Source organism: Cervus canadensis, chromosome 1, assembly GCF_019320065.1.
Source record: "Cervus canadensis isolate Bull #8, Minnesota chromosome 1, ASM1932006v1, whole genome shotgun sequence".
Lineage (NCBI taxonomy): Eukaryota > Metazoa > Chordata > Mammalia > Artiodactyla > Cervidae > Cervus > Cervus canadensis.
In genome coordinates, this window is record NC_057386.1 from 68,725,047 (window position 1) to 68,752,332 (window position 27,286).

At 40.1% G+C, this 27,286-nt stretch overlaps 1 protein-coding gene across 4 annotated transcripts in view; it reads left to right on the plus strand.

The window, feature by feature from the left end:
* NR3C2 (nuclear receptor subfamily 3 group C member 2) overlaps window positions 1-27,286 on the plus strand; it is a 412,159-nt gene that overhangs the window by 74,985 nt on the left and 309,888 nt on the right. The window lies entirely within an intron of this gene.

The following is a 27,286-nucleotide window of genomic DNA, read 5'->3' on the forward strand; positions in this document are numbered from 1 at the left end:
TAACTGTTCAGTGGAGAAAATAGTTACACCAACAGCTTTATGTAAACTTTATGGAGTTTGTATTGGATGCAGTTAGATGGCAGTGGTGTAGAAAAAGAAGACTGGAGAAAAGAAAATTCCAGACAGGGAAACTTACATGAACCGATGTGTTAAGGCTAGAAATACAAGGTGTATTAGGGGGATTTAGTGGTTAGACCTAAACACCTGAAACATACACACAGAATACTAACAGCATTCACTGAATGGGTTTGGTACTTTCACTGGGAAGACATATGGCATCATTTGCTGAATGATCAAGTGAGCATACCCTGAATGAGTTAAATATCATAGCTTGAATGAGTTAACTGTGGCCATCAGTGGTACTTTGAGCTTTCAACTTCTCATTTTAGATTTTGAAAAAGCACAACATTTTGATTTTAGTTTCCATGTTTTAAACATCAGTCTCCATCCTAGCTTTTATTGTACAGAGGTCTTAAATGTCATGAGTGTGGCCAGTAATGTATTGTGTCGTATGAGGAAGTATACCTTCTAGTACTTAAATTCATACTGAATGTTTCTGAATATAGTTTACGTTAATGTTTTATTTTGGTCTAGCACATAGGTCACAGAAGTGATTTTAAAGCAATTTTAAAGCTGTAGCAAGTAATGAAACTTTTCATGATTGTTTAGAATCATTATTTTTCTAGAGAAATAATAAATGGCATTTGAGCAACTAGACTAGCTACTTACAACCATTTTCTACTTTGCGATATAACATACTGGTTTTTCCAAACTTTATTCTTACACTAGTGTTCCTTTGATCAACTGTTTTTGCTAAAGAATAACAAAGTGTATGCATGTTATAGTGTATACATGTATAAATTTCATAAGTATATAAATGTTTAAAGTCTTATATCAGTATATGTGCTTTTTGAAGATTTACTTTTTGATCTTCTAACAGTTTCCTTACTCATAAAAACTACTCATTGACTATATAAATATTAGTGATGTCTAATTATGAAAGGTAACAGTGGAAACAGTGGCTGACTTTATTTTTGGGGGCCTCCAAAATCACTGTAGATGGTGATTGCAGCCATGAAATTAAAAAACAATTACTCCTTGGAAGGAAAGTTACGACCAACCTAGACAGCATATTAAAAAGCAGAGACATTACTTTGCCAACAAAGGTCCGTCTAGTCAAAGCTATGGTTTTTCCAGTGGTCATGTATGGATGTGAAAGTTGGACTATAAAGAAAACTTAGTGCCAAAGAATTGATGCTTTTGAACTGTGGTGTTGGAGAAGACTCTTGAGAGTCCCTTGGACTGCAAGGAGATCCAACCAGTCCATCCTAAAGGAGATCAGTCCTGGGTGTTCATTGGAAGGACTGATGCTGAAGCTGAAACTCCAATACTTTGGCCACCTGATGCGAAGAGCTGACTCATTGAAAAGACCCTGATGCTGGGAAAGATTGAGGGCAGGAGGAGAAGGGGACGACAGAGGATGAGATGGTTGGATGGCATCACCAACTCAATGGACATGAGTTTGAGTAAACTCCGGGAGTTGGTGATGGACAGGGAGGCCTGGTGTGCTGCTATTCATGGGGTCACAAAAGAGTCAGACACGACTGAGCAACTGGACTGAACTGAACTGAACTGAATTATGAAAGGAAATTGTTATATAAAAGTTAACTAGTTCGTTATTGTTAACAGCACTTGTTAAATCAATATAAGCTATATTATTATTCTAAAAATCTTTGTGCTGAAAGATGCTCAGTATTATTAGTAATTACCAGTTCATGCCCACTAAGACAGCTACAATTAAACAGAGGATAACAAGTGTTGCTGAGGAAGTGGTAAACTGGAACTCTCATCTTTGCTGGTAGGAATGGAAAATAGTGAAACGCTTGAAAAAAATCTGGCAGTCCTCAAAAGGTTAAACATAGAATTACTGTATGACCCAGCCATTCCAAGAAAACTGAAAATATTTATGTTAACACAAAAACTTACAGATGAATGTTCCTAGTAGTGTTATTTTTTAATAACCAAGAAGTCCATTGGCTGACAAATGAATAAACACGTGTTGTATAGTGATACTGTGGAATATTATAGAGTCATAAAAAGGAATGGAAGTACCTATACTGCTACAACATGTGTGCACTTTGAAGTCTTTATGCCAAATGAAAGAAGCCAGGCACAAAGGCTGCATATTGTCTGATTCCGTTTATTTGAAGTGTTCAGGGGTAGTCAGTTCCTCAGACATAGAACATAGGTTAGTGGTTGTCAGGGGCTGCAGATAGGCAGCAGAGAGGGAGTGGAAGGGTGTGTGGGAGGGACTGCTAATGTGTAGAGTGTTTTGGAGGGTGTTAAAAATATTTTGGAATTGATTAGAGGCAGTGATTGTATCACTTCATGAATATACTCAGAATCACTGAATTGCATCCTATAGAAACACAAGCTGTATGGCACATGAATTATATCTCAATAAAAACAAAGGGAAAAGTTTATGTGTATACCAAGTAGCACTGTTGCTGTATTTACCCTAAATCACTATGTTTTAAAAAGATGTCTAAATTTCCCATGTGCCTTTTCGAATAATATAAAAATCATCTAAATCTATTTTTATGAACTTTTTCATATAGTCCTTAATTTTTGTGTTCTAAATTAGGTGAAAGGAGAGGTTTAGTTGGTATTAAAGTGTATTCATCATGAAATATGGACTTAATAAGTGTGCATCTGTGAGGAAGACTTAAGTACGGAGGCCTAGCTTAATGTTTTCTTGCTTCTGAATATCCTCAAGCTTTTGAAATAGATTTTTCCAATTGTTCTTTGAACCCTTCATGGCATCTTATCTTTCTCTTTATCATTGGCATCCAGAGAAAATTGAAGTTGCTTGTCCAGTAGATAATACGGGAGAACGCGATACAATTCTGTGTTTCTTTTATTTCAGAATTGGCCTGTCATCTCTTGTCAACTCTTGTTTCTGAATAGAAGCCCAGATAGTTGCTCTGAAGGGATGGTTTCTTAGATCTTTTTACAAATTGCACCTCGGCCTTCTGCTGGTCTTCAGTGGTACAGGACCTTGTTTTGCAGAGTAGAGACAGCCTGTCTCTGGTGGGAGGGTGAGCTTCCCGCGCACGTTGCTTTTATGCAGGGGGATCTGCTCTACCCATTTGCACCCCCAGGATTGACTCCTTTCTTCCCTTCCTCATGCGGAGGTGGAGAGACCCTGTAAACTTGCCTGGATTCCCTGATGAATTCTTGGCCACCCCTATCTGAGACTGGCATAAAGAATACTTAATTTACATCAAATTTCTAAATAGAAATTATATAAAAATAATATGCATATTCCAAAAGAGAAATCTAGATTTTCTACAGTTAAATTTAGACATAAAATTCAATTATGAGATAAAATTTAATTCCAGTCCTTTTTCATTAGATGCTTACTCTCCCACTAGTGTTGTTTTCCTGCTTTTACTCTTTGTATTATACTATGTATTGTTATTATTTTTTTGGCTGCACCTCAGGTCATATAGGATCGTAGATCCACTACCAGGGATTAGAACCATGGCCCCTGCAATGGAAATGCGGATTCTTAACCTCTGGACCACCAGGGAAGCCCATATTTATTTTTTAGGTTTTTTATTGTAACTTGCATTGTTTGTTCATCTTTTCCTTTTTTCTTCTTCTTCTTTTTTTTTTTTTTTTTGTTCAGGTTTTGCTGGTGCAGATTGATTCCATGAGTTCATTTTCATTGCTTTTTCATATCCTGTTATATAAACATAATTTGTTTCTTTTGTTTCCTTTTGATGAAAATGCCTTGTAATTTCTCTTTAAACCATGATGCAATGAATACTTTCATGCATTTCTGTGTACAGAGACACAACCATTTTTCTGGATCTGTTCCTGTAAAGGAAATTGACAGGTCATGGACTGTGCCTGTCTGCATTATATTCTAGTTGTTGCCAAGGTCTTTTACAATTTATAGCCCTACCAGCTGTGTGTGAGGGTCCTCCCAGTTTCCCATTCTTGCCCACACTGTTAATAATGAGTTTAAAATTTTTGCTGCTATGGTAGGTATGAATGTTTTCTTATTGTTGCCTTAAAGTTACATTTCTCTTTCCCAAGCGCTCCTAAACAACCAGATTGGAAGGAAATTGGATCCTCCTCGTTCATCCTCATTATTATTCCTGTAACTTCCTCCATGGCTGATGTGAAAGACCCAGAGGTTTTACCGATTAGGACGTATGGTGAGGTCCACTGGCTGTCAGACTGTGCTTGCCCCTCACGTATCTGGTGTATCTTGTCCAGATCCACATCACCCCTTAAAGGTGACAGGAGGATTTCCAGGCCAGGTCAGCCCACTCTGCATTGCAACACACACGCATTTATCTCTTGGGGCCTGCTATTTTCCTGGGCACTGGGAAGCCCAGCAGCCTGTGTCCCAGAGAATTTCCTTCCCCCATCTGTCCCCACACGGAAGGAAACAAAACAAAACACTGGAAACAGAACAAAAATAAAATCTCAGTAAACTACCCTTGCCGTAGAAGTATCCTGGTGATTCCTCTTCGTAGCTACTCAGACTCTCTTGAGAAGCCTCTTCCAGGCTGCAAGAGTTTATAGAGACTCTCTTTCCAAATGTCTAACGCCCAGCTATTCTACTGATGATTATCATTAACATTTAGGCCACTGCCACAAAACCTTTTCTCTCTACATCATTCACAGCTGTCCATGGCTTTTCTTCTCCCTTTTTCATCTGCTTTCTTTTCCTCTAAATTCCTTTGGTCCCTGCACGAGCTCCTTTTTCTCATATTGGGAACAGCACTATGTTTAAAGAAGAGGCTCTCTGCTGTTCTCCCTCCTCCTTTTGGGAAGAGCTAGCTTCACAATCTTCCAGAAGACTTGCTGATTCTTTCGGAAATCTTATTGTGTGCTGGTGATACCCAGAGGGTTGATTCCCTCTGACAGCTCCAGACACACCTTCCCAAACACCGTCCCTGAAATTGCACTCCTCTTCTTCCTGCTCCACCGATTCATGGCTCCCCATTCCTTCTCTGTGTTTTCTCTTCAGCAGTTTGCATTACCTAATAGTCTGTCTATTACACTTATTCAACTTTCTCTTGTCTTCCTTCTCCACTTAGAATGTCAATAAGGAAACTAAAAGTTAAATCAGACGTGTAGTCCCATCACATTGATATTTAAAATAGATTTTTTTTGGGCTCAAGCAAATATGTAATCATAGACATAAATAAATAGAAATTGGCTTTATCTTCATTTGTTTATGTTGTATTAGGGCATAGTTTCAAAAGAAGTGTCACTTTGGGGGAGAAGAGTTTTTGTTGTGGTTGATTTTTATGTTGGTCATAAAACTGTCACTTTAAATTTTTACTTCTGGAAACAAAGTAGGAATGCATTCTATTAAAATAGTTGTTGAGTCCCTAAATGTAATTTTCCTGGTGTCATTCCGTTCATTTTATCAGCTAAATATGTGTCATAATATAATGGAAAATATAGATACTCAATCTCACCAAGAAAATCGCAGTTAAGTTTCATGTTTAACTGTTCTCAGGAGACAAGAACCCGCCTATCTTGTTAAACATCATGTGCTTGTAAGCTTTGGAAATTTGAAAGTTCAACCTATTTATTTAATAGATATGCTATCTCGGCAAATAAAATAATTGGTTCTTTAAAGTTTCAGCAAAAACTCTTTGCCCAGGAAGCTTTCTCTTGCCCTTTTGGAGGCTCTTGTGACTATAATTTGAGAGTCATTGAGGAGAGAGAGCTGTAAAGAGGAGAGGGTCTGTTGCATGTGGGGAGACATTCCTCCTCTCCACAATATTTGAAACTCACAATCCCAGCGCCACACTGAGGCCTTTGTTCTTCCCGTTGGGCAGAACACTAGACAGCTTACTGTAAATGTGGCGGGCTGCCAAGCTGTGGCGCAGATTCTTTTTTTTAAATACTGTAAACTGGCACCAGCTCAAGAATTACAGTTCTTCCTCTTATTTACTTTCCCCTTCTTTACTGAAGAGTTTCATCTATCGGAAGATAGAAAAATACTTGTTGTGGTCTGGTCTTGGGCGGGGTGGGGCGGGGGGCGCGGTGGAAATGCCCAAACAATCCTTTTTTTTTTTTCCCTTGCCTTCCTCCTCCTCGTGTCGGGTAGATTTCTGATGAAACAAGTAGAATCCTTTCATTGCTCTTAACTTTGAAAAGAACAGTGTCCTCTGATGACACATGGAAAGTGTGGAGCCGGGTGAGCTGAGTTGAAGGCAGACCACTGCTGAACATCATGCTGCTTTAAAAATGGACCCTGCGTCGCTGTTTCCCTGCTTCCTTGTCATCTTGGCTTTATTTGCTGTTGTCCTGGAGTGTTTTTGGTTTTCGATTCTCGTTTTCAAGGGCCTGCTGTATTTCTGACGTTACCGAGTTGCCGTCCCTTGTGTTGGAATTTGTGTGGCTGCAGCTGAATTGAAACGAGGTGGAGGGAAGTGAAGGGCGGGGAGTTCTGCCTTTCAACTGCAGGGTGTGCCCCTTTTGAAACTTTGTTTTTAATATAAGTAAAAGCTTGGGAATGTATTTTTGAAAGGATTATTTGCTATGATATTAAAATCAAGGTGCCAGAAAGAAGTGGATATCTTTCTTTTTTTGTATATAAATGTCATCTTGTCAAATGAAAATTTTGCAGTTTTCTTGATTTTGCACATAGAAACTTCTAGAGCTAAGTAAAAATTAGATGTATATTGTGATTATTTTTCTTTAAATCAAGCTAAGAGTGAATGTACTATCCTTGCCTACTTCGCTGACAATAAAAATATTTTATATGATAGACACAGTCAACATGTTTACTTTTTCATTTTGTTCATTATTCTTTGTTGCTTAAAAAAGAGAAATTTCACTAGGATGTAATTGGAGGCTATTTGTCTTATTTCTAGATGCAATTCACAGTGGAGGATATTATGTTGATAATCAGATTTTATGACATCTTTTTAAAATCTGTGGAAGATCTGAGAGAGTATAAATGATTGAGATAGGAAAACTGCTTCTACAAAGAGACTCTCAGCTACTGTGATGAATTTTCCATATACCCCAATATATTATTGTTTGAGGGAGATTTTCATTGGAATGATTAAAAATACATTTAAAATTTAGGCAAAATATATTGGTTTATTTGTGCATCAGCTCTCTCATATGAAAATTTAGATTATTATACTAAAGTGTAAGGATCCAGTTTCCTTGAGCTATTGACATATGTAATGAATAATTCTTACTTTTAGTGTTCCTCTAGAAATGCAGTATATAATTATACCAGCGTAGTGTAATTATAGTATAACCAGTGGACAGAGTAATTAGGTTGGTGTTCAGAGGGTCCAGGTCTTATCTGGGCCTTTATTAATTAATAATAATGTGACCCCGAGGCAGTTGACTCGTTCTGGGTCCGGTTTCATCATCTGTGAAATAATCGGGAGAACTAGTTGATCTTAGATGTTTGTTCTAACATGAAGAGTCTAGATAACTCTCTGTGATCATTTTGCCTTCTTTATAGACTGGAATGTGTGAATAATGAGAACATGATATTCTAATGTAGGGAATATTTAATTTACATTCATAGAATGTAGGTGTATAATTTTGTAATGTATAATCTGAAGAAAATTTTCTTATCTCCTTAGTTCCTCCTGATTTTAGAATGCCTTTTGTTTATGATAGCCCTTTGTCATTTGATGTCATTGATAGAGAGAAGGTGAACAAAATGGCTTACAGATTGGGGGGGGGGGAGGGTATCTGGTAGTTTCAAAGAGTTCCAGTGCATGTTAATACTTCCAAATGGGCCATACCATTTCTTAATTTGAGCAGCAGCCTCGGAGCACCATGACATGAGGCTTTTGAGTCTGGACCCTGCATTTGAATCCTGGTTTTGATATTCGAAATTTGAGGCCCTGGCATAATTTATTAAAATACTCCAATTCCGAGATTTCCTTGTCTGCAGTATAAGGAAATCAATGACAATTCCATAGATACATTGCATTAACTGGTCTTAAAATTAGATTGTGTGTGCGACTACCCTTAACTTCAATTTTAACATTTTCGAAATATCATCTTTCAGTTTAAGTCAGCAAATTTTTGTTGAATATCTAAGTTACCATGCTCAGGGGAAGTGTGTTTGTGCCTAGATAAAATATGGAAAAGTTTGTTGTAAAATGGTGAGTGAGAGTAAAGTACTGTAGAGTTCAGTAATTTCAACTAGTAAGATTGTGCAGCACTGCATGAGAAAGTCAGTTTGGGCAGAATAGAAGTTAGTTCAGGAGGAAATCACCAGTAGCATTACTTTATGTAGCAAAACAGTGTTTAATCTCCTTAGGAATTGGAAACTTACATAAAGTGCTGGTTTACGCTAATGTCTTATGAAAGATATTTACCTTCTCTGGATACTTTTGCCAATTATGTAACACATTTATATGTATATAATCAGATATAATCAGGTATTGCTGAAAAATCTTTAAATTACAAGTGGTATATAAATTCTTCTTGTAGCAGGAGAGTGTTATACTCCTGATATTTTTTAACTAATTGGGATGAAAAAAGTGCTTTAAAGGGATTAAACCATCTGAGGCATATTCAGAAATCAGAGGAGGGATTGGAGTATTTAATCTTGGTTATTATCACTTCAGCTATAACTGAATCACTTTCTTTGGAATTGATCTAGCCAGTGTCTGAGTTTACATGTTACTGATTTTGAAGAATTAAAAAGTTATCAGCTTTTTCCTTCTGTGTACCTTCTTTTGGTATCTTATTTTAAAGAATATATTCTTAATATTATAAAATATATAATAAACATATTATAAATATATTTTAAAATAATATACTCTTAAATTAGATTGTTTGTAGATACATTGTATTACTAATTGCCCATAGGAAATGTTTTTCTGAAATCTTGAGTTAGGTTATTTTCTTACATGTTAAGAAATTTTCTTTACTGTTTGATTACATCTGTTCAGCTTTTGGGAATGCTGAGATTATCAGTCACATCATCTTAAAGGATATGAGTAGAATCACTGAGAAGAAGTGGTCAAGGCCAGGTCTTTTGTTTGAAGAATATATTAACAGGACATAAAAATAAAGGGAATGTAGCATATGCATATTTTAAAAACAGGAGATCACAGTGTCATGTCTAGAATTCTATTTCTGCCATTGTCATTAACTCACTAGGATATTTTCAGAAAATGAGACATTCTTCTGCTTTGCTTTATTTATCCATAGAACACCTTTTAATATGGAGTATGATATTAACGTTATGTTTTATCAGAGGATAGATCTTAATTTATATGCCTTATGGTTGAAAAATTAGTCTTGATTTGCTAAAGCATGATGCAGGTATATTTGCTTCTAAGTTTAGATACAGTGTATTAAAATTGTGACCATGAATTTGGTAGTATTCATCCCTTATTTCTTTTCTGTCCAGGGCACCAACAGTAGTGAAATGTTTACAGAATGAATAAATGAAAAATCAAGGGCAGAGAAATAATGATTTTCATGGAAAGAGTCGAAAAGTTGACTTTCTCCACCTTGTTCTTCTAATCTGATCCTTTTTGCTGTCACTCACTAGCTTATAACCATAAGCAATGATCTTATTAATGTATCTAATCTTTAGTTTCTTCATTTATGTACTGTCTGTCGGGTTTGTGAGGGTTAAGTTAGATCATGTTTTCATTTTAGCAAAATTTTAAGGAAAATGTTCCATATAATTTGTCTGGCACCCTCCGAAGTTCTGAGCGCCTTTGAATGTTTTTTGCCTTCATTGTTTTTTTCTGTCTGGTGAGTTGGAGACTACATTTAAAGGGACTGTTAATACACAAGATTATTGGTATAAAATTTTCACTTGCTATAAGACAGGATATGCCAATTTAATTCTGTGCTGTAATAGTGTCTTTGAGAGCCTCTTTTGTCGCTATATATTTATGAAACTGTAGAATTATAAAGTTGTCAAACCAGTGGGTCCTTAGGCGTTTATTTAGTTCCCTCTGCAGACAGGTCCAGAGAAGTCCTTACCAGCTGTCCTTTTTCTCTTAATGATTATAAGAATAAAGGTAATGAAGGGAACTTAACATTCATAACTTATTTTCTAAGTAATACTTATCGGTAGGGTTGATTTTTGTGTTTTATTTTAAAGTGAACTTGGCTGTGAGTGTCTCTGTTTTTCCCCAAATTTCAGTATCCTCTTCCCTTCATTCATTTATATTTCTTAAAAACTGCATAGTTAGGGGAACTCTTACCTAGACTTCCTGATTTTTTAAAACATGCCATGTAATTTTACCCAAAATCATACACATCTTCTTTCACATGTAATAGTGACTTACTGACTCTCATACATACATGTTGAAACAAAGTTACATAACAAGGCTAATTATTTGATTCTTGTAACGGTACCATTTTCAGGATTACCTTCACATGAAAAATTGGAGCAAAATAAATTGAGTAGCAACCTTGGCATTGCTTAGTAGAGTTTGTTGTTGTCTTTAGTTTTTAACTGTTGGATTATTGGTTTGAATGAAGTGTATGCTTAGCCACAGGAAAATAAGCGTTGAGCAGATGGAAAAACCGTCTTCCGAACTCTCAGGTGAGTTTCTGTGCTTCCTGTCTGACCTGTTTGACCAGGTCAGTTCTGGAGCATGTGGGGTCCAGGTTTTCCTTCCAGAAGGAGCAGGAGCTCTGCTTTGTTCTCTGGTCAGACTGCATGGCCCAGCCTGGCCACTTGTCCTGCACCTGTCTCTGACCATCCATCCCCACGGGACAGATCTTCCCATCCATCACCAGCGCTAGCAAAACACCTCACAGCGCATGCCTCCCTGCGGCTAGCCTGGCCGCACCATCTCAGACTCTGGGAAAGTGGGCTGTGACTGATTTAGAAAGCGACTGCTGGATTCCAAGCCTTCCCTGCCATCAATCGCGTCTGATTCTGTGTGGCACGTGGGGGCACTGACAGCCAGCACAGCTCACCCTGAGCTCAGAGGCATGCCTTGTTGCTTTCTGCACTGGAACTCACCACGCCTTTCCTCCTGCGACATTGCTCTGCTTGTTTTGTCTTGTTCTCCTCATTAAGATCCTGCCAAGGCGGGGAAAAGATGTCTCTGGATAAGAATTTCTTTACTGACATTCAAGTGGGCACAATCCATTTGCGGTAGAGAAATGGCAATTTATACTTTAACATTTAGAGAAGCTGAAGGATTTAAGAGGAATGGTGATCATGGTGATTATACTTATGCTGAGCAAATAATTCTCAGTTTTCAGATCTGTTACCAGTTAAGTTCTGTCTGTCGATCTTTTTCTTTTTTTAAGTCCAACTCTAATTTTTCATGCTTCAAATCTAGTGTATGTTTCTGATAATGCTGCCATTTGGAGCATTTAAATTTCTATGGGCAAATGCTACAGTCGTGAAACATGGAGGGTGAATACAAATGAGGAGCATTAGATGGTGACTTCTCAATCTCAGTGTGGAATTGTATTGTAACTTATTTTTAATTCACATCATGGGCACCTTAAACAAAATTACAAAATAGCTCTAGATTCTATCCATTTATAGCCAACACTTTTTTTTTATTAATTAATTAATTAATTTATTTTTTCAGTGGGTTTTGTCATACATTGACATGAATCAGCAATAGATTTACACGTATTCCCCATCCCGATCCCCCCCTCCCACCTCCCTCTCCACCCGATTCCTCTGGGTCTTCCCAGTGCACCAGGCCCGAGCACTTGTCTCATGCATCCCACCTGGGCTGGTGACCTGTTTCACCATAGATGATATACATGCTGTTCTTTCGCAACATCCCACCCTCACCTTCTCCCACAGAGTTCAAAAGTCTGTTCTGTACTTCTGTGTCTCTTTTTCTGTTTTGCATATAGGGTTGTCGTTACCATCTTTCTAAATTCCATATATATGTGTTAGTATGCTGTAATGTTCTTTATAGCCAACACTTTTAAACCACATAAAGTCACGAATGCAATGCCACATACGGAATCACAATTTCAATACTTGCTTTTGTAATCCATTCTGGATCATTTTTGTACAAACTCTGTTAATGGAACGATCTTTTTTTTTTTTTTGCCCTGGATAACAGGTAATTGCCAAATGGGAACAGTCCCATGACTTGCTAGGAATTCTGAAGTGCTGACTCCATTTTTACAGAAAGGGGTTAGTGGCAGCAAGCAGTGGAGACATAGACCCAGAGAGGAGCTGAGTATATCAAGCTGAGAAAAGGCAGAGAAGGATATACCCAGAAGATATCCCGAGTATGTGGGGAAAAACTGTCTGCACAGGGCTGTGTATTTGGGAAAATCTCCCCAGACGAGTGGAGCAGGAGGCTTATGAATTGAGATGACCACTTCCCCAGGTCTCCCGGTAGACATACCTCCTAAATAGTCATTTGTATTTTTTATATGGCTTCCCTGGCAGCTCAGATGGTAAAGAATCCGCCTGCAATGCGGGAGATCCCTGTCCGATTCCTGGGTTGGAAAGATTCCCTGGAGGACATATAGGCTACCCACTCCAGTATTCTTGGGTTTCCCTGGTCACTCAGATGGTAAAGAATCTGCCTGCAGTGCGGGAGACCTGAGTTTGATTCCTGGTTTGGAAAGATCGCCTGGCGGAGGGCAGGGAAACCCACTTCAGTAATCTTGCCTAGAGAATCCCCATGGACAGAGAAGCCTGGTGGGCTACAGTCCATGGGGTCGCAGAGTGGGACACAGCTGAGCGACTAAGCCCAGCACAGCACATCTTTTATATTGTCCTATGTTTTCTTTTTTTTTTTTTTTGTGGTAATGGCCTGCTTTAATTTTTTTTATTAATTTTTATTGGAGTATACTTTACAATTTGTGTTAATTTCTAGTGCACAGTAAAGTGAGGCAGCTGTGAGTACACATATCCCCTCTTTTTTTAGATTTCCTTCCCATTGAGGTCATCTCAGAACTCAGTAGAGCTGCCTGAGCTGTACAATAGGTTCTCATTTGTTATCTGTTTTATACTTAGTATCCTTCTTGGGTATTAGTTATAGAAGGTCTTGTAGGTCTTCATAGAACCGTTCAACTTCAGCTTCTTCAGCATTGCTGGTCGGGGCGTAGACTTGGATTACTCTGATATTGAATGGTTTGCCTTGGAAACAAACAGAGATCATTCTGTCATTTCTGAGACTGCACCCAAGTACTGCATTTCAGACCCTTTTTTTGACTATGAGCGCTACTCCATTTCTTCTAAGGGATTCTTGCCCACAGTAGTAGATATAATGGTCATCTGAGTTAAATTCACTCATTGCAGTCCATTTTAGTTCTCTGATTCCTAAAATGTCGATGTTCACTCTTGCCATCTCCTGTTTGACCACTTCTAATTTGCCTTGATTCATAGACCTAACATTCTAGGTTCCTGTGCAGTATTGTTGTTTACAGTAAAGTGATGGACTTTACTTCCATCACCAGTCACATCCACAGCTAGATGTTGTCTTTGCTTTGGCTCTGACTTTTCGTTCTTTATAGAGTTATTTCTCCACTGATCTCCAGTAGCATATTGGGCAGTCAGAACTGGACATGGAACAACAGACTGGTTCCAAATCGGGAAAGGAGTCTGTCAAGGCTGTTTATTGTCAGCCTGCTTATTTAACTTATATGCAGAGTACAACATGAGAAGTGTTGGGTTGGATGAAGCACAAACTGGAATCAAGATTGCCAGGAGAAATATCGATAACCTCGGATATGCAGATGGTACCACCCTTATGGCAGAAAGCAAAGAAGAACTAGAGAGCCTCTTGATGAAAGTGAAAGAGGAGAGTGAAAAAGCTGGCTTAAAGCTCAACATTCAGAAAACTAAGATCATGGCATCCGGTCCCATCACTTCATGGCAAATAGATGGGGAAATAGTGAGACTTCATTTTGGGGGGCTCCCAAAATCACTGCAGATGCTGACTGCCGCCATGAAATTAAAAGGCGCTTGCTCCTTGGAAGAAAAGTTATGACCAACCTAGACAGCATATTAAAAAGCAGAGACATTACTTTGCCAACAAAGGTCCATCTACTCAAAGCTATGGTTTTTCCAGTGGTGATGTATGGATGTGAGAGTTGAATTATAACGAAAGCCAAGTGCAGTCCATCCTAAAGGAAATTAGTCCTGAATATTCATTGGAAGGACTGATGCTGAAGCTGACATTCCAATACTTTGGCTACCTGATGGGAAGAACTGACTCATTGGAAAAGACCCTGATGCTGGGAAAGACTGAAGGCAGGAGAAGGGGACAACAGAGGATGAGATGGTTGGATGGTACCCCCGACTCAATGGACATGAGTTTGAGTAGACTCCGGGAGTTGGTGATGAACAGGGAAGGCCTGGTGTGCCACAGTCCCATGAGGTTGCAAAAAGTCAGACAGGACTGAGCGACTGGACTGGACTGGACTGAACTGAACCTTTGTATCAGTAGTGTCTATAATGTCAACGCCCATCTCCCAGTTCATCCCACTCCCCCCTCGCCATTTGGTGTGGTATGCTACTGCTGCTCTTACTAGGTCATTCAGTCCTGTCTGACTCTGTGCGACCCTAAGGTCTGCAGCCTTCCAGGCTCTCTGCCCATGGGATTCTCCAGGCAAGAAAACTTGAGTGGGTTGCCATGCCCTCCTCCAGGGGATCATCCCAACCCAGGGATCAAACCTGGGTCTCCTGCATTGCAGGCAGATTCTCTACCACTAAGCCACCAGGGAGGCGTGGCATAGATGATCTTATTTGCAAAACAGAAATAGAAACACAGACGTAGAAAACAGACCTATCTTCTTTCCCTCGCACATTCTTTTTTCCAATGCCAGTTACCATATCCATTCAAGTCTTCAGATCTCTGCTGCTGCTTCCTCCCTCACCCATGTTTAATGAGCCATTATCACTGGTAGAATGTATAGGATTCCCATTGTCCTCGGTGTAACCAGGACCGGGGAAAGATGAACTTTGTGACTGTGCATGTTAATTTTATGAATAATAAAAATATGCCACCACTGGTTACTTATTTTTATTATCAAAAATGATGATGATGTAAGAATAGCGATGGAACAGCAATAGCAGCGATGGTGTGGGGCTCACGGGGAGCTAAACCACCACCGCCCTTCAAAGGGTGACTGCACCGTCCAGTTCCGCTCCCTCTCCTGGGGTTCTCCTCTTTGAGGAGGTAGTAGTTCAACTGAAACCCTTTCTTCATATCAAAAGCACGTCCCCACCTGAGAAGTTAGAGCTCTCCCGCCGTCCACAGTAAGTGACTTTAAGGGGAGGCTGGGAGTGCGCAGAGGCTCAGGGCTAGAGAAGTGCCGCCCTGAGCAAGGGGGGTGGAGACCAAGGGGGGTGGAGACGAGGGGGAGCACAGGTGCCCGGGCTCACCTGGCGAGAGGCGTGACCCCGCCTCTGGCAGGGCCCCAGGACAGGTGATGGACCTGGGGGACAGTGACGTGGGATCGGTAGCGTCTGGTGCGTGGCTGATAGCGGAGGTCAGATGATACTCGCACCGGTTTTCTCTCTGGGTAGATGGCAGAGGAAATACAGAGGGCAGGCAGGTTTCGGACGAAGATGGCGAGTTGCTTTGCTGTGTCACTGGGTGGATACCTACTGGGTCATTTTCAGTTTGTTGTGTTTTTTTGGTTTTGTTTTTTCAAAGAAGGGTGTATTTCTGTTTTTCAGTTTGTTGGCACTGAACATAAGAAAAACAGGTTTTTAATGTTTGTTTGTTTGTTTTTTTAAGTTATCTTCTTCCTCAAAGCCTTTTTCTGGGTTTCTCTTCACTGTCACTAAGGTAATACTGAACATAAATCCTTGTGATGTAGATAATGAAAAATTTGTGTAGTTCTCTACACTTAAGAGGTATGTTACATCTGCCTTTGTGCCTTTATGGATATTAGGTTGGGATTGCAGTTAAGCTAATGAGCTGAAGAACTCAGGCTGATAGTCTCATCATTCAATCCAGCAATGTGTCTTAAATTTCAGGCTAATATCTATCTATACATGATTGCTTAGCTAGCATTCTTTTGGAACATTAACATTTTTCATATTAAACCCCAGTTGAATTTTAATAAACTTTTTTTTTCAGTTTGAGAGTACCTTTAAACTTTTTAATATTTTATAGGTTCCAGTTAAATGCTAGCATTATTGATTTAACATGGTGATAGTATGTATGTAATATGATCTAGACCAACAGAACAGTTACAGTATGTTGAAAGTGTTTGCCTAATACTTGGATTGCCATGTCAGCTCAAACATTTGGAGCCATTGAAAATCACTTTTTAATTTTTAGGTAGCTTTTGAAATGTAGCAAACACTGATGACAAATCTATTGTGTGTGTGTGTGTGTATATATATATAAATAATAATAATATATATATATAGCAGAGTGGCTCTCAAATGTAGAGGTGCTGGAACCTTTTTGCACTTTTCAGGTGATGCCCAGACTTGCCGGTGAGTGTCCAGGAGTCTCCAGCAGAGGCGTGGGTTGGCGGTGGCCTGCTGCGGGGTCAGGGGACTGAGTGTGGCAGTGCATGCAAGGGACCTTTGGAGGAGGTCACCATTATCTTCGTCATCTCCACCATAGTTTGGTCTCAGATCAAATAACAGGGAGGGAACACAGCCTCACCCATCAACAGAAAATTGAATTAAAGATTTACTGAGCATGGCCCCGTCCATCAGAACAAGACCCAGTTTCCCCCCCAGTCAGTCTCTGCCATCAGGAAGCTTCTGTAAGCCTCTTATCCTTATCCCTCAGAGGGCGGTCAGAGTGAAAACCACAATCACAGAAAACTAATCAAACTGATCACATGGACCACAGCCTTGTCTAACTCAGTGAAACCATGAGCCATGCCATGTAGGGCCATCCAAGATGGTGGTGTCATGGTGGAGAGGTCTGACAAAATGTGGTCTGCTGGAGAAGGGAATGGCAGACCACTTCAGCATTCTTGCCTTGAGAACCCCATGAAGAGGCAAAAAGATAGGACACCGAAAGATGACTTCCCCATGTCAGAAGGTACCTAATATGCTACTGGAAAAGAGTGGAGAAATAACTCCAGAAAAAATGAAGAGACAGAGACAAAGTGAAAATAATGCCCAGCTGTGGAAGTGATTGGTGATGGAAGTAAAGCCTGATGCTGTAAAGAGCAACATTGAATAGGAACCTGGAATGTTAGATCCACAAGTCAAGGTAAATTGGAAGTGGTCAAACAGGAGATGGCAAGAGTGAACATCGACATTTTAGGACTCAGTGAACTAAAATGGACTGGAATGGGTGAATTTAACTCAGATGACCATTATATCTACTACTGTGGGCAAGAATCCCTTAGAAGAAATGGAGTAGTGTCATAGTCAATAAGAGTCTGAAATGCAGTATTTGGATGCAATATCAAAAATGACAGAATGATCTCTGTTTGTTTCCAAGGCAAACCATTCAATATCAAGGTAATCCAAATCTATGCCCCGACCAGTAATGCTGAAGAAGCTGGAATTGAACAGTTCCATGAGTACCTACAAGACTTTCTAGAACTAGCAGCTAAAAAAGATGTCTTTTTCATTATAGGGGACTGGAATGCAAAAGTAGGAGTCAAGAGATACCTGGAACAGGCAAATTTGGCCTTGGCGTACACAATGAAGCAGGCCAAAGGCTAACAGTTTTTCCAAGGGCATGCACTAGTCATAGCAAACACCCTCTTCCAACAACACAAGAGAAGGCTCTACACATGGACATCACCAGATGGTCAACACTGAAATGAGACTGATTTATTCTTTGCAACCAAAGATGAAGAAGCTCTATACAGTCAGCAAAAGCAAGACCGGGAGCTGACTGTGGCTCAGATCATGAACTCCTTAGTGCAAAATTCAGAGTTAAATTGAGGAAAATAGGGAAAACCACTAGACCATTCAGGTATGACCTAAATCAAATCCTTATGATTATACAGTGGAAGTGACAATAGATTCAACTGATTAGATCAGATAGATAGAGAGCCTGAAGAACTATGGACGGAGGTTCATGACATTGTATAGGAGGCAGGGATCAAGACCATCCCCAAGAAAAAAGAAACGCAAAACAGCAAAATGGCTGTCTGAGGAGGCCTTAGAGATAGCTGAGAAAAGAAGAGTTGCTAAAGGCAAAGGGGAAAAGGAAAGATACACCCATTTGAGTGCAGAGTTCCAAAGAATAGCAAGGAGGATTAAGAAAGTCTTCCTCAGTGATCAGTGGAATGAAATAGAGGAAAACAATGGAATGGGAAAGACTAGACATCTCTTCAAGAAAATTAGAGATACCAAGGGAACATTTCATGCAAAGATAGGCACAATAAAGGACAGAAATGGTATGGACCTAACAGAAGCAGAAGATACTTTTAAGAGGAGGCAGGAATACACAGAAGAGCTATACAAAAAAGATCTTCATTACCTAGATAATCATGATGGTGTGATCACTAACCTAGAGCCAGATATCCTGGAATGTGAAGTCAAGTGGGCCATAGGAAGCATCACTATGAACAAAGCTAGTGGAGGTGATGGAATTCCAGTTCAGTTATTTCAAACCTTTAAAGATGATGCTGTGAAAGTGCTGCACTCAATATGTCAGCAAATTTGGAGAACTCAGCAGTGGCCACAGGACTGGAAAAGGTCAGTTTTCATTCCAGTTCCAAAGAAAAGCAATGCCAAAGAATGTTCAGATTACTGCACAATTGCACTCATCTCACACGCTAGCAAAGTAACACTCAAAATTCTCTAAGCCAGGTTTCAACAGTACATGAATCATGAACTTCCAGATATTCAAGCTGGATTTAGAAAAGGCAGAGGAACCAGAGATCAAATTGCCAACATCCATTGGATCATTGAAAAAAAGCGAGAGAGTTCTAGAAAAACATCTACTTCTGCTTTATTGACTATGCCAAAGCTTTTGACTGTGTGGATCACAACAAACTATGGGAAATTCTTTAAGAGATGGGAATACCAGACCACCTTACCTACCTCCTGAGAAATCTGTGTGCAGATCAAGAAGTAGTGTTTAGAACTGGACATGGAACAATGGACTGGTTTAAAATTGGGAAAGGAGTACGTCAAGGCTGTATATTTTCACCCCACTTATTTACCTTATATGCAGTGTACATCATGAGAAATGCTGGGCTGGATAAGCACAAGCTTGAATCAAGATTGCCGGGAGAAATATCAATAATCTCAGATATGCAGATGACACCGCCCTTATGGCAGAAAGCAAAGAAGAACTGAAGAGCCTCTTGGTGAAAGAGGAGAATGAAAAAGTTGGCTTAAAGCTCAACATTCAGGAAACTAAGATCATGGCATCTGGTCCCATCACTTCATGGGAAATAGATGGGGAAACAATGGAAATAGTGACACATTTTATTTTCTTGGGCTCCAAAATCACTGAAGATTGCATCCATGAAATTAAAAGGCACTTGCTCCTTGGAAAAAAAAAGCTATGACCAACCTAGACAGGATAGTAAAAAGCAAAGACATTACTTTGCCTACAAAGGTCAGACAGACTATGTTTTTTCCAGTAGTCATGTATGGATGTGAGAGTTACACTGTAAAGAAAGCTGAGCACTGAAGAATTGATGCTTTTGAACTGTGGTGTTGGAGAAGACTCTTGAGAGTCCCTTGGACTGCAAGGAGATCCAACCAGTCCATCCTAAAGGAAATCAGTCCTGAATATTCGTTGGTAGGACTGATGCTAAAGCTGAACCTCTAATAGTTTGGCCACCTGATGTGAAGAACAGACGCATTGGAAAGGACCCTGATGCTGGGAAAGATTGAAGGCAGGAGGAGAAGGGGATGACAGGATGAGATGGTTGGATGGCATCACTGACTTGATGGACATGAGTTTGAGTAAGCTCCAGGAGTTGGTGATAGACAGGGAAGACTGGTATGCTGCAGTCCATGGGGTCACAAAGAGTTGGACAGAACTGAGCGACTGTACTGAACTGAACACTTAAAATTCAAGACTGAGTTCATGCAATGTAGCAAATTGTTATTGGAGAAGGCAATGGTAACCTACTCCAGTACTCTTGCCTGGGAAATCCCATAGATGGAGGAGCGTGGTAGGCTACAGTCCATGGGGTCGCAAAGAGTAGGACACGACTGAGCGAATTCACTTTCACTTTTCACTTTCATGCACTGGAGAAGGAAATGGCAACCCACTCCAGTGTTCTTGCCTGGAGAATCCCAGGGACGGGGGAGGCTGGCGGACTGCCGTCTATGGGGTCACACAGAGTTGGACACGACTGAAGCGACTTAGCAGCAGCAGCAGCAGCAGCATATTTTATGAACTTTATAAGGATTATTTTTCCTTCCTAACGGATCATGTAATATTAGCATGTGTGTGCTAGGTCACTTCAGTCCTGTCTGACTCTTTGTGACCCAATGGACTAAAGCCCGCCAGGCTCCTGTGTCCATGGGATTCTTCAGGCAAGAGCACTGGAGTGGATTGCCATGCCCACCTCCAGGAGATCTTCCCCACCCAGGGATTGAACCTGCCTCTCTTATGTCTTCTTCATTGGCAGGGGGGTGCTTTACCTCTAGCGCCACCTGGAAAGTCCGTGTTAGCATAGCATGGTAGAAAATAAATCACCCTACATAAAATATTAGGACTTCCCTGAAAGCTCAGTTGGTAAAGAATCCACCTGCAATGCAGGAGACCCTGGTTTGATTCCTGGGTCGGGAAGATCTGCTGGAGAAGGGATAGGCTGCCCACTCCAGTATTCTTGGGCTTCCCTTGTGGCTCAGCTGGCAGAGAAACCTGCCTGCAATGCAGGAGATTAGAGTGAAATTTTTTTTTTTTTTTGGTAGATTGGCATCATTAAATTACGTTGCCAGTGTAATTGTACATCTAGCTATTGTTTTATTAATAAAATCCAAGCATGGTCATTTCACTGATTTGATATTCTAGGAAATTCCATTTCTATTATAATTCTTGTAGAGTTTTTTTATTGTAATTTTAGCTTTTGATATTAGGGTAGATCGTGATCACTCTGGATTTAAGTTATGTGGGAGAAATAGGAAATCAGAATTTTTTGATGGTTTGATAGGTCTTATCGTTGCCTTCTAGGTGAGGGGGCTTGTGAACTGATGAAGAAGAACAGAGACATTCTTTTGGTTTGAACTGTCCAGAGTATAGAGCAGATGTATTTGCAGGTATATGTACAGGAAGGTCACCCATTATCTTCAGGAGGGAAAAGAACCTGCACGTGAGTGCATAGAACCATCCCCTATGGGTTTTCCAGGAGGCTTCTGATAGCAAGTGTTTCGTTTAGTTGTCCCCACAATTACACTTATGCTGCTTGTTTTGAGTTTAGAAGCTGTGGTCTATATATCTACAAGGAATGAATTTAGGGCTATTTTGAGCTCCTCTCTCCATGGATATTTTGGTAGAGTTGTACAGGAGGATGTTGAAATCAGCAAGTAAGCTGTGTGTTACAGAAGTCTTGGGGAAAGGCACAAACAGTGTGGGAGGGTCACCAGTGGAGGGGACCTGGGAAAAGGCACAGACACAAATACATCCTGCTTCATGATATTTAATGTCCTTGTGTTTAGATACACTTGCTCTGTTAACTTTTTCTTGATTTGGAAACTCAAGTACATTTATCCAACTAGGTTTTCAGCACTTTAGGTATGCTGAAATTCCATATTTCCTGAAATTTGTTTTAGAGATTTATATAAAGGTTCAGAAAATTAAGATTGGTGAGGGTTATAAAATAAAACTTTGAATTTATGAAAAATAGAATTTTCTGGATAATTTTTTTGTTTGGTTGGTTTGGACAGATTTTCTGTCATGTTTTGAAATGCTTTAAAATGCCTATGGTCATCTTATACATTGGTGAACTTTGTTGTGACAGTTGTCAAGGGTCCACATGGCATCAGTGGGTAGAATTTCCAAGAGTTTGTGAGTTTGGGTGAGGGAAAATAATTATGCTTTCATTTTCATTAGTAGCTAACCGAAATTGTGCATTTCTGTTAATTACGAACACAAGCAATAAACCATAGTCATATTGATAGCCAGTGACTTTGCCACTGAGAGAAATCAGATATTTTCATATCACATTATAGTTGTTGTAGATATCTCAAAACACTTAAGCTTGTTGCTACTTTAAAATTGCATATTAGAGCCACCCTGGATCTTGTTATTGAATAGATTAAAAAAGCAGTAAATTACTTTATCACATTTTAAAATATTTTGGTAACTGTCAATCTTTTTGGTTTTTTATGTAATCTAGTTATACACTCAACAACAACAACGAAAGCCCATTATTCTGAGAAGGGTGTCCATAGACTTTACCAGATTGCCAGGAGGATCCATGGTGCAAATAAAAGTCTCTGGGCAGGAGAGCCCAGCAGATTGATATTTTAGATCTGGTCTTACCAGCACCTCACTGTGTGATCTTTGCCAACTTTTCATATGTGCCATGTAATGACACCACCCATCAACCTAGGAAATTACTGTAAAGACAGAACAAGGGAAATTGTTTTGAAAAATTTTAGTGTATGTGTACAGAAGATTTATTAAATGGAATTGGTTATCTTTTCCTTTGTACGTGTGTATATTATTATTAATTGTTAAGAGCATAAATGAGGCATCTAATAGAATTTTTGCATTCAACCTCCCATTTCACAGTGTAGCTCAGCATCATTACACTTTAGAGTGAACTGCTACAGGGACACCCTAGTTTCACTGTAGCTCCAAAAACATTACCATTCATGGAAGCAAAGAGACTTACTTTTCCCTAAATATTTCTTTTTCAATTGATTCCTGTAGTCTGCAATCCTCTAATCCAAACCAACGGGCTTCAGTGCTCCCCAGTGCAATGTGTCAGTCAAGCAGATCACGGGAGAAAAGCGCATGCTTCATTTCCAGCAAGCCAGAGGGTAGCAGCCTGGTGAAGTTCCTCTATTGGCTCAATATTTACTCAGTATTATTAATCAAGAAATGTAAGACGTGGAAAGAGGAAAGAACAAAGGTATGGGAATGATATTTAATGCTTTATAAAAGTTTCATTTTTATGGTGAACAAATAGGTATCAACTTATTAAATGGTCATGTTACTCGGAAGTTACCCAACTTAGTTTATTGTTCAAGACTAACTGTAAAGCTATTTAACTGAATTAAAATGTAATGACTAAGTAAAATTAATTAGACATTAATTTTGAAATGTGAGTTTTTTTTTCTTTTAGAATTTTCTTCCTCTAATATACCATCCATTTTTTTCACTGATGCCTGAAATTGATTACACAGTTTGAGCAGGAGGATATTTTGACCTCTTTGAAGTTATAGGGGAGACAATATATTACATTCACCAAAAAGTTCATTTGGGGGTTTTCTATAATATAACATAACATCTTATGGAAAAACCCCAAATGAACTTTTTGGCCAACCCAATAGAGATATGTGAAGAGTTAACTTTAGTTATTATGATTAGTGCCACATTTTCATTTTTCAAATCCTGTCCTCATGCCTGTGACTTTGATGCACAAAGGACATATTTTAAAGGTCTGTTAAGTGAATGAGTGACTGGAAGGAAGATCTGTTGTATTGTGATGGAGGTTGACTTGGAGATATTTAAAATGTTTTTTCATTCAGAGAAAGCTAACATAGTGAAGAGACCACTAAAGATCAGAAGAAAAAAGAAAGGGAAAATGTAACAAGAAAGATAACTACACACAGTTAAGTAGCCCTGGAGTCCGCAGGGTCTCTGGCCTGTGTCATTTACACCCAGTCTCATTCCCGGGGTCTCTGGAGGAGACCCTCGGGTGTCTGTCAGCTTTGCAGGTGAGATGCAGAGCTGGGTCTCCTGATTGAGTCTGGCTGTGTTTAGACCTATCCTACTGCTGTGGTCTGAGAAGGAGAGGGATTGTGGGGAGAATGAAAAGTGGTAGGAAGAAATGCAGGAGAGGGTGGTAGAGAGACACACCACGGGAACCTTGCTGGGGGGACCGAGGGGGGTCTCCTTCAGTCCTTGGCTGACTTGCACATTCCTCCGAGATGCTTCCTGGTCTCCAGGGCTCCTCAGCCCTCCCTTCTGCTGGATCTGGTTTCTCTGGGAGGTGATGTGGACTTGTACTCGCCAGCAGTTATCCCAATTTGTAATTATTCATTTGAGTAATTGTTTCTTTAAATACCTCTCCCCTCTGTGTGTGAGAGAGATGTCTTCTTTATCTGAAAAATGAATGAATGAATAGAACAAAAGAGAAACAGGCATGCTGACAGATCAAACCAAGGGTTACCAGTGGTGAGAGAGCAAGGGGGCAAGATGGGGCAGGGGACAGAGAGGTACAGACTACAGTGTACAGGATGGATCAGCTGCAAGGCCATGTTGTACAGTGAGGGAATGTCGCCATTATTTTATAAGTTTGAGTGGAGTGTAATCTGTGCAAGTATTGAATCACTCTACTTAACACTGTAAATCAACTATACTTCAAAAAAAAAAAAAGTGCCTCTTTCTCCCTCAAGAGTCTAGATTGTAAATTCCGTAACAGTGAGAATGGTAATCATCTCTTCCCTGCTGTAGTCTCACAGCATAATGTCTGGTGTACTGAAACTTTTTATGAAAGCAGAGATGGATACATAGGGAATTATCAGTGAGTGGAAATAAGAGTGGCCAGTGTGGAGATAAAGACTCGGAAGGACTTTTAATGAAAAGAAGCAGTGCAGACAGCTTGCAATCCTGGGGAATGCCCTGGACCCTGAATTCTTCAGGAAATCCATCTTTTAAATATTAGTCTAGCTGTGTGGTTAGGTACCCAAATTTGGGGGTTCAGAAAGCATGGTTACCTATACATTAGTGCCTTGAAGGGAAGGTGCACCTTGAAAGGATGGAGGAGCAGGAGGGGCCCTGAAGCTGGAACGAGTGTTCATTCAAGTCTCTGCCATAGCCCGCCCGGGGTAGTTAGTTTATCACAAACCTAATGGTTTCAGAGATGGTGGACCAGAGAGATTGAAGTCATCTAAGAGTCAGATGGTGAGGTGTCAAAGCTGAGATGAAAACTGGAGTCCGTCATTTCCCATTAGTTGTGTCGTATTTGAGGAGGACGGAGAGCAGTGTCGGAGGCCTGCAGAGCTGCTGCGGGGTCAGGCTGCAGTGTGGTCGGCTCCTTCCTTGGCTTATCACGCTGTCTGTACTTAAAGCTGCCCCAATGAGAGTGTTAGTCACTCGGTCGTGTCCGACTCTGCAACCCCATGGACAGAGCCCGCCAGGCTCCTCTATTCAAGAATTCTCCAGGCAAGAATACTGGAGTGGGTTTCCATTCCCGTCTCCAGGGGATCATCCTGACCCAGGACTTGAACCTGGGTCTCCTGCATTGCACACAGACTCTTTACTATCTGAGCCATCAGGGAAGCCCCTTGAATTCTGTATAATAAGTGATGTTCACAATAATTACTCAGTCATTGGCAGAATGTTGAATTGTATTACATTTGAGAAAAAAGTATATCATGGTGTAGGCATTTTTCTTCAAAGTGATTAAAGTTTTAGCTCTTTAATTCTGTTACAGAAGAAACTCATGTAGAAATTGATCCTGTGTAACTGATGTGGGCTATCAGTTTAGAGCTTCTTCCTTTTCATTTAAAATTCATTCTTGATTTGTAAAATCTTTGCATTTTTTAAATCCCCAACAGGTTATCTGTAAAGAAACACTCCATTAAAAAAAAAATGATCAGAGGTTTATTATCAGGTACCAGTTAAAATATGGTTTCTGCCTTGTAGGAACTTACATGCCAGAGAGAGAGAAAGACATGTACATAATATTTACAATCCTGATTGTAGGGTCCTGATTCCACAGCAGGGATTGAGTGGCATCCTAAGAGGCCTGTCTACAAGGGTGGCAGCTGTGGCCCAAGTCACATGCTCCATTGTCCAGGGAGTCGCATACACTGCGGACTTAAAATGTAATTTCTTGTCAGTCTGTGTTCAGTATTGTCTTATGAAAGATGTGTGCATGAGTGCTCGTCATGTCTGACTCTTTGCAACCCTATGGATTGTAGCCTGCCAGGCTCCTCTGTCCATGGGATTCTCCAGGCAAGAATACTAGAGTGGGTTGCCATTTCCTCCTCCAGGGGATCTTCTTGACCCAGGGATCGAACACGCATCTCATGTGTCTCCTGCATTACAGGTGGATTCTTTACCTGCTGACCATTGGGAAAGCCCCCATGAAAGATGTTAGCATTGTATAGTTAAAATGAAAACTTATGTGAAAGCTCCTATTGAAAACTGGCGCATAGCATTTTGACTTTTTAAAAAATCTCTTTTATAAACCCAGTCAGCTACTGTGTGAATTGGAATATTCCAGAACCTGAGACTATTCTACCAGTGATTCAAAAGCATGATTCTGTTTATAGACCAAACACATCCTAAAACCAAACAGGAATGATTAATCTTTAGTTAATATGTCAGATGCTTATAAGTTAAAAAAGTTCTTAGGAAAAAGTGGGTTTGTTACTGAAGAAAGCATACTTCTAATTACAATAGAGTTTTTGTGATGCTTTTGGCTGAGTTGTTTGCCTTTCCTATGAGCCTCACAATAAGATCTTTTAATACCCATAGCATACAGTAAGACATTAATGAGCATATTTACTGCAGTTACATAGCGTATGGATCTTGGCCTGTGTTACTATGATCCAGTTTCAGTTAAAGCTTATTTTTGGTTTTGTTTAAAGAAGAAAGCACACACTGTCACATGGAGAAAAACATACATACAGTATACTTATGTGTATGTGTGTGTGTGTAAATTAATAGTGTTAATTATATAATTAGTTTTATTTTTATAAACTTTTCCACAGTGCTTGATGCTAAATGAGCAAAATGAGAACAAGCAGGGGGAGATGAAAAACGCCCCTGTATTGCCAAGGTTTTTCTAAATGACTTGTGATATCCCTTCTCTATTTCTGTGCTTGAACAGGCTGCCTAAGAAGGTTCCATTTCTTCCTGTCTCTGTCACTGGGCACCTCCTTTTCTTTGCACTTTTCCGCCTTGGCTTCCTGTGTGAAAGTGTGGGCCAGGCCCTGTGCTGCGCCCCCGGGCCTCCGCTTCCCAGCCGCCCCTGCCTGCCGTGGTCCTTGTCCTCGGAGCTCGGTCTCGGCCCGGTGACCAAGGATGCAGGTCATCCCATCGGCTGTGTGTGCAGAAACAGCTCCCCATATATATGGCTCACTGCCCTCTTTACAGTTTACAAATTGTTAACTTGGGGGCCTCTATGAGCTTCTTGAAATTCTATCTGACATTCTGTGTTACCTGTGTGAGAGGAGTGGGTGCCTAGCTGTTCCTCAAAGGGTTGGGACCCC